We start from the raw sequence: 8754 nt of genomic DNA, 5'->3' as shown, positions 1-8754 counted from the left end.
CACAGCAGCTGTTGTGAAGATTAGGATAGAATATGGAATGCTTCTGGTGTGTGGAAGGTACTCACAGATGGGCAGTAGCTGCAATCTGGAGCATCTGGGGTCGGTGTGGAAGGCTCCAGATTACTGGGAGAGTTCCTGCCCTGGCTTCTGCAGACAGGCCAAATACCTCCAGGTCTGGGGAAGCCAATCAAAGGAGAAAACGGAGGACAGAGCAACAAGGAGAATGGATCATTAGGGTTTATCAATTTGAAGCCTCAGAAAAGAACTATTATTCGGGTGACCAGAAGAGAGGATTTTTTTTTTTCTCCACTCAAGAGAATAACTAAATGGAGCCAGAGAATATAGGTTCTCTCTGTGAAGAGGGACTCTTTTGAGAACTTGATTAGTACCAGAGAGATTTCAGGAAGAGCCATCTCGTAAACTGACCAAAGCCAAAATTTTCAATTTCCTACATGCACCTGTTATTACCTGCCTGCGTGGCACATGTCCTCTTTCCTGATTGAAGCTCTGTTTCTCATGCTTGAGACAGCTACCCTGAGACTCTGTGCCTAACTTCATAGGAAGCCCCGCAAAGCGGAGGAAAGGAAAGAAACTTTGGGGTTACGCCACTGGATCTGCTTTTTTAAACATTGTGGCCTGGGGCAAGTCATTTCACATGTCCCGACTAGATTAAAAACTTCTATAAAATGACTAGCTTAAACCAGAGGATCTCCAGCGCCCCTTCCAGCTCTGTCAGGATTCCGAGTGCAGACCCTGAAAAGGGGCCAGTGTGCAAAACGAGTGGGGCAGCCGCCAGCAGCCCTTGTTCTCCGGAGCCAGAGAACACAGCCTCTGGGAAGCAAGCCTCTGTTTGAGCGCCATGGAGAATGCCAGCCAGAAGCCCCCTTAGTGCAGAGTGGGGCTAGAAGGCACCAACGCCTCTCTTCTTGGGCTTCCAGCACAAAAGTTCTGAGCCCTGAGCAGGCTTCCAAAGCCTTCTGCCATGCCCACCCATTCCCCTGGAGCCAGCGACAGCCTGGAACTTGGAACTGAGAGCCTGAGAAAGGACCGCTCCTGCCAGACCGATGAGGCATCCTCAGCTTGTGCTGAGGACCATCCTGCTTCCCCCCAGAACCAGGCCTTTGTAGGGGACATGGGGACCTCCTACAAGCCCTCCCCTCTCTCCCAGAAGAGGGAGCGATATACAGGGTCTCCGTAAAGGACATCCACCGTGCATCTGGCCCTATACAGAGAGGCTGGAGCAAACCACATGTCCATCCACCTTCCCCTAAAAGCCCGGATGGTGTGCAGTTGGGCTCGGGTGAGAGGCCACGCCTTTCTTTCCACAGCTAAGGACAAGGGAGAGCTGAAGGCTAAACACTGTCCTTCAAGACTCTTGCCTCCTGTCTAGAACCTCGAGGGCAGAGCCGGGAGTGGCTGGTTGTTATGGCTTGAATGTCTGGCTATTTAGACTTGACTCTTCATAAGAATAAATTCCAAATAATGCCCAGCAGAATGCACGACCCAAAGCACGGATTGAGCTGTGGTACCACTGAGGAACCCACCAGGAGATTGGATATGGCAGCTCCAAATTCTTTTCTAGCCCCACAAGGCAGGAGGCTGCCCATCATTTGGGGCTTAGAAATTGCTTCTGGAACTGCCCAGTATGGCTGTGGATTTCTCTCCTCCCTTGGCTGGGCTGTTACACTGTCTTTATGGGTTTTTACACAGCCGTATGCAAGCTTTTGGTGAAGTTCTGATTTTTTTTTTTTTTTTTGTAGTTCCTCTTTCTTTTTTCTCTACTGTGGCCACTGAACACAAGAAACAATGGTCCAAAGATTGAGAACAGCATCTCAAAGAGATTATTTGTACAGCCATTTTCATAACAGCATTATTCACAATAGCCAAGAGGTAGAAGCAACCAGAGTGTCCATGAAACCGATGAATGGATAAGCAAAATGTGTGTTCATCAATGGAATACTCTTCTGCCTTAAAAAGAAAGGACATCGTGACAAACGCTACAACATGGATGAGCCTTGAGGGCATTACGCTGAGGGAAATAAGCCAGTCACAAAAAGACAAACACTGAATGATGACACTTACATGAGATATACAAAATATTCAAAGTCATAGAGACGGAAAGTAGCATGGTGGTTACCAGGGGTCCAGGGCGTGGGAATGAGGAATTGTTTAATGGGTGTAGAGTTTCAACTTTGCAAGATGAGAAGAGTTCGGGAGATTGGTTGCACAACAATGTGAATGTACTTAACCCTACTGACCCGTGCACTTAAATGGTTTAAATGTCAATTTCATGTTGTGTGTAATTTACCACAATTAACAGTTTAAAGAGAAAGAAACAATAGTGGCAGTAGATGAGGTACAAGATAGAGCAAGCCCTGTTGGGGGGGTGGGGGTCCATTTTTATGCTTCCCAGCTGTTCTAGTGGCAAGGCCACGTACAAGAATACTTGACATTCAAGTGTGTCTCAGCCTGAGCCTTTGCAAAGAGGGGAGACGTTCTGCTCCGCAGCCCATGGCTGCACCCAGTGTCAGTCAGAATGTACCGTTTCCCACTTAGGTTCCACCCAGGTCACTGAAGCCTTCTCTGCATGAGACCCGTGAGCCCACGCCTGAGTGACCCGCTGTCAGCACTGAGGTATGAATACTTCCTGGTGTGTTACAGTGTTAATTTCCACTATAGGAAAGATCACAGACAGCCCCTATTTCCACTCTGACTGGTTCAGACCTACAAGGAAACTTGCCACCGAAGAAGCAGTGGATAGAATCTTGTCCTGCCACTCACTCAAGGCCACAATCACTGCAGAATACTGCTGCTACTTCTTTTTCTTTCTTTCTTTCTCTCTTCTCTTCTTCTTCTTCTTCTTTTTTTTTTTTTTTTGCATTTCTAACTTCCCTCCGGGCCGCCCAAGAAATAGCACAGCAGTAGAGTGGTTCAGAATGGATGCCAAGGGGTCAGGCTCTGGAAAGCAGCTGCCCTGCCCTTTATTCACTGTTTTGATGAGAGCACATTCTTTAACTCTTCCAACACTCATCTTAGCTAAGGATGGTGGTATAGGTCCCTGTTTGGGTTTAGGGAGGATTAAATGAGATTCTGCTCAGGAGCTCTTACCCCAGAACCTGCACACAGGAAGTTCTTGATAAATGAGGACTGATGCTCTTCTCTGTAGCCGGCTGAATCCTGCCCACATTCCAAGTACCAGCTCCAGCCCCTTCCGCTCTGTGAAATCCTCCAGGAGGCCACCAGGAATTCTTCTAAAACACAAGTTATCTGCACCCTTCATCTTTTGGGGCAGCTCTTGGGCACAGGCCTCATCAGGCCCTCCACACAGCAGGGCACAGAGCACTGAGAGCTTTCATTCTTAGAACTTCCAAATATACAAGAATCATAAGTAATAGCTTGTGGATTACACACAATCACAGATAATGCTGGGGCTCAAAACATGGCCTTGTTCATTCCTGTAGCTGGGATAAACTTTCTTGTATTCTATGATTCGAGGTATACCAGAAAAGGCTGCCACTCCCCACACCCGTGTAGAGGTCCCTTTTTGGGTTCATCTGTCTCCCTGCTCCCTCTTCTTTTAAATATAAAATCTTTGCAGCAAGAGAGTTCATACTCACCTTAACCTTTAATGAGTTTCCTGATTTTTCTGAGATAGTATTTTTAATTGCAAATTAAAGCAAGGGAGAGGAACCCCAGAGAAGACCTAATCTACTTTATAATCAATCTGTCTGTTCATTCTGCCCATTTGTACACTCGTTCAATGAGCATTTCTTGACTATCTCCTGTGTGCAGGCACTGTTTGCCCCTGCGGGCTGGTTCTGCTGGGAAAGCCCTTTCCAAGATTCTGAGCAGGGAGTTCTCCAGTCTTTCCAATGCTTCTTTGGCAGCCAGTGTGTCAAATATCTCTGAATGGTTATAAGGGAAATACAAAGACATTCAACTGAGCAACTTTAATTCAAGGGCAGTGATTTCTTTATATCTTACCCTGAGTACCTCCTGTGTTTCCGGGCGTATGGTAGGTTGGTAAGGTTAAGTGGTTGGATGGATGGATGGATGGTTGGTTGGTTGGATAGATGGATGGTTGGTTGGATGGATGGTGTAGATAACGTGAATGTTAATTTGAGCTCCCCAGAAGCAGATTCGGAGATAAGGATTTGAGTGTAAGCCATTTATATGTGAGGGGATCCCAGAAAGTGCTGATAAGGGAGATGGATAAGAGAAGGAAGCCAACAAGTGGTGTGTTATCAGGCAGGTTATCATTCCAATAAGCATCTGGAAACTTACCAGGCATTGAACACAGAATGTCTGCCCTGGCTTCCTTTCTCCCTGCTTAAGTGAATAGTCATGGAATTCAGATGTTGTAAACAAGGATGAGAATGCCCATATATTATACATGTTTGTTGCCTTCAAATAAGGGAGCATCTTCTTTACCATCTTTAAGACCAGGGACTTCCTGGAGTTGGCCCAAGATCTTGGGTGAATTCAGTAAGTTTTGCGGCAGGTTTAAGCGAAGTTTCTAGAAAATTTATCTTTTTCATATACAAAGAAATAGGTTTGTTCAAAGTCACTCACATATTTCAGGACAGTAGTTACTTTTAACACCATCTGAGTTCATATCCATCATCACTTCTTAGCTCCGTGACCTGGAGCAGGCTACCTGAACCCCCTTTGCCTCAGTTTTCCCATCTGCAAAATGGCAGTAATAATATCATGTATCTCAATAAGGATGTTGAAGTGATTAAGTGAGGCTATACTTGTTAAGTATTTATAAGCCACTGGCAAAGAATAAGTGCTCAATAAGTGCAAACTATTCTTATTATTGCTTGGAATGCATAAGAATGTATGCTGGGTGAATTTAAAAATTCTAATTATTTTAACATTATTAAGAACAGAACCATAATGGGAACATACAGATGGATAAAACAATCTGGGCTTCTAATAGACGTTTTGAGCATTTGTTATAAGCACTCTACTAAGAAAAAAGATGATTCAGGTTCATCATCTAATGTCAACAAAGCTGAAATAAAAAACTTAATTCTGTTAATTTAGTCCTCTGGTGCCAATCCTTAAAGAGACGTAGACTTAAGGGTTTTTCAAACTCAGCTTTCCCAGGGAGGGCATGCAAAGAAAAGGCAGGATTGGGGCACCTGGGTGGCTCAGTCAGTTGAGTGTCAGACTCTTGATTTCAGCTCGGGTCATGATCTTAGGGCTGTGATATTGAGCCCCACATTGGGCTCTATGCTCAGCAGGGAGTGTGCTTGGGATTCTCTCTCTTTCTCTCTCTGCCCACCCCCAATAAAGAAATAAATCTTACAAGAAAAGGCAGGTTTAGAAAAAAAAAAAAAAAAGAAAGAAGAAAATGCAGGTTTAGTCAGCTTCTCTTGGTATACCCTGGGAAAGATTGATGGGTGTCTTATGTCTGAGCATTAAATTCTCATTGGTTAGATTTCCATGACCTTCACATCTTGACATTTAGGGGGAAAAATTAGATCTTTTTCTGCACTGTGCTCCACATCTATTCGATAGATCACCTCGAAATTGTATTCAGCTCCTAGGAACTGTGACTTCAAATATTGTTTTAAATCAAACAGATTTTTTTCCTCTTACAAAGTAAGTATGGAGTTAAACAGTCCAAAGCAAATATGGTGACTCCAAAATATCATGAAGGACCTAGGCTCCTTCCAGGTCCTAAGGTATGATCTCTGTCCTGATGCCCATAACATGGATAGTGGAGTTCCAGTCCTCACTTCAGTGCTCCAGGTAGAGAAGGATGATGCAGGGAAAAGACAAGTGGGACCTTCTGGCTAAGTCATCCCCCTTAAAAAGCTTTCCCTGTAAGCCCCACTCAATGACTTATGATTATATGTCATTGCCTATACATACCTCTATAAAGAAGGCTGGGACTTTTTAGTGGATACCTTACCACACCCAACAATATAGAGATTCTCTTAGAAGAAAGAAAGGGAAAGATCATACTGCTTAGAGATCTAACAATCTTTGCTAGTGTAAGCTCTTAATAAACTTGTTCAGAAAAAAGATAAAAAGACAGGCGCCTGAGTGGTTGAGTTGGTTACCAGTCTGCCTTCGGCTCAGGCCATGATCTCAGGGGTTCTGGGATGGAGCTCTGTGTCGGGCTCCCTTCTCAGTGGGGAGTCGGCTTGTCCCTCTCTCTCTGCCCCTTCCCACCCCCAATTCATGCTATTGCTTTCTGTCAGTAAATAAATAAAATCTTTAAAAAAAAACACACACCCATAAGTAGGGGTGCCAAGATAGCTCAGTCAAGTAAGCATCTGACTCTTAATCTCAGCTCAGGTCTTGATCTCAGGGTCGTAAGTTCAAGCCTGCATTAAGTTCTGTGTCGGACATGGAATGTATTAAAAAAAAAAAAAAAAGACAAAAGGAGAAGGAGAATAAATAACCTGCACACTCATCCCTTTGGTCTTTTCTGAGCTCCTTGGGGCCAGAACTCTGTCCTATTCATCATTGTGTCCCCAAGACCCACCTCAGTACCTAACACAGTAAGTGCTCAATAAATAGGAGTTTGATGATTGAACTAAAGACTGAAGTATGGATATAAGATGAGACTGATTGTACACCCTTGTGCACAAATCCATCTTCTGAATCCAGGTACCTGGCCTTCAGTGAACTATTATCACAGCTACTCAACAAGAGACCATTATAAGAGACCATTATAAGAGACCATATTAAGAGACCATATTAAGAGACCATATCTTCATTTCATAGATGAGGAGCCACAGGCTCAGTGAACATAAGTGATGTACCCAAGGTGAGACATTCTCAGGGCGGGGCCTCAGGTAACACCAGATGAGTCACCAACAAGCCTACGCAGGGATCCCATCAAAGTGAAAGTACCCAGTGCTCACCCGGGAGGAGCAGGGCAGCCTTAGCAAAGCAGGGCAGCTGGACAGCTTCCTGCTCTCTTAATCCCCTCAGCCAGCCTCCCTGCCTCCCACACCGGCCCTGGCCTGCGTGGCCACCAGCCCTGCCCCACTGGGCACAATGAGTTAGATGGATTAGCTAATTTTCTTCCTATTTGACAGATGAGGACATTGGACTCCCACAGAAGCTAGGCTTCTTATCTGGGGCCACACAGCTCAAAGAGAGGAAAGTGGAGATTAGAACCAGAGGTACCAACTCCCGGTCTGGTGGGAAATGGGACCCCAAGTTTCCATCAATGCCAACCTCTCAAATTATCAGTGTGATTGTCTGGAAGCAGGACCAAGATGAATATTGCTCTGCTCAAGATACATCTTTCTACCACCCCCAGCCAACACATTCCACTCCTGGAACATTTGCCACTGAGGGTGCCCAGTAGGGTTGCTGGCCGCAGATTTCAGTAGCACTTGGGAGAGAGGAGGCATTAATAACAATTTGGGGGTGAGCTGCATTATGGACATCGCCACCCCTCCAATTGCTCCTCTAAGAGCAAACAGCCCAGCCTTGGCCCCACAAATGGAAGATGCCAGTAGTAGTCGGTTGACCAACCATCTTGGTTTGCCCAGGTCCATCCTGGCTTAGGACTGAAAATCCTGCATTCCAAGAAATTTCTCAGATCCCAGAAAACAAGGGCAGTCATCTGCCCATCATACCTCTGTTGTTTCTCATGGACCATACATTTAAAGACTTTCAACGGAACCTGGGAGAAGGGGGAAACAGGGAGGAACCAAAGGTAGCTGGTCTATCCCATTGGATCCAACCCAGCAAAGAGCGACTTGTTGAGTGCCGCATTGATGACAGGCACTGTACCATGTCCTGCCTGGACGTGGGACAATCACTGTTCCCTGGGCACTCACCCCACACCAAGTGGAAGGGCTTCTTGTGGATGGACACATTAATCCTCACAGCATCCCTAAAAGGTAGAGCCTTATTATTCTTCCACTTGCAGAGAGAGGTCTGGAGCACAGGGAGATGAAGGAGTGTGCCTGAAGCTAAACAGCAGAAAGGAATCAGAGGCACGGTTTGAGCCTGGCAGAGGGACTCCAGGGTGTGTGTCCTCCATTCTTTGCACTGACTCCCAGAGGGGAGATCGAGGCTCCCTCATGACTCAAGAAGCCACAACCTGGTGCTTGCTTTGGCAGCCCATATACTAAACTTGGAACGATACAGAGAAAATGAGCATGGCTTCTGAGCAAGAATGACACGCAAATTCATGAGGCATCTCATATATTGTGCAGTTCCCCAGGGAGCTGCCCGCCTTTGTGGATCAAGTCGGAGGAAACGATATGAGTCAAAGCCCAACATGGGGCAGTGAATCATGCAATTGTGACATTTCACTGAAAGAGTATTCCTGTAAAGCAGTCTATGACATGTGAGTGAAGCTGAGTTACACCTGAAATTTTATTTATTTATTTAATATTTTTTATATTTTATTTTTTCAGTGTTCCAAGATTCATTGTTTATGCACCACACCCAGTGCTCCATGCAATACGTGCCCTCCTTAATACCTACCACCAGGCTCACCCATCCTACCACTTCCCTCCCCTCCAAAACCCTCACTTTGCTCCTCAGAGTCGACAGTGTCTCATGGTTTGTCCTCCCCTCCGATTTCCCCCCACTTACTTCTCTGCATCTCCCAATGACCTCTGTGTTATTACTTATGCTCCACAAGTGGGTGAAACCATATGATAGTTGACTCTTTCTGCTTGACTTATTTCACTCAGCATAATCTCCTCCAGTCCCATCCATGTTGATACAAAAATTGGGTATTCATCCTGTCTGATGGAGGCATAATAT

At 45.5% G+C, this 8754-nt stretch overlaps 1 non-coding gene across 1 annotated transcript; it reads left to right on the top strand.

Annotated features, from left to right (window-relative positions):
- The first annotated feature begins 8083 nt into the window (after nucleotides 1–8083).
- LOC123939491 lies at nucleotides 8084–8190 on the top strand. Its single transcript, XR_006817872.1, has one exon. It is a non-coding gene; the product is annotated as a U6 spliceosomal RNA (small nuclear RNA).
- Nucleotides 8191–8754: the final 564 nt, after the last annotated feature.

This window comes from Meles meles, chromosome 3, assembly GCF_922984935.1.
Source record: "Meles meles chromosome 3, mMelMel3.1 paternal haplotype, whole genome shotgun sequence".
NCBI lineage: Eukaryota > Metazoa > Chordata > Mammalia > Carnivora > Mustelidae > Meles > Meles meles.
This window is presented reverse-complemented; position numbering and strand designations above follow the sequence as displayed.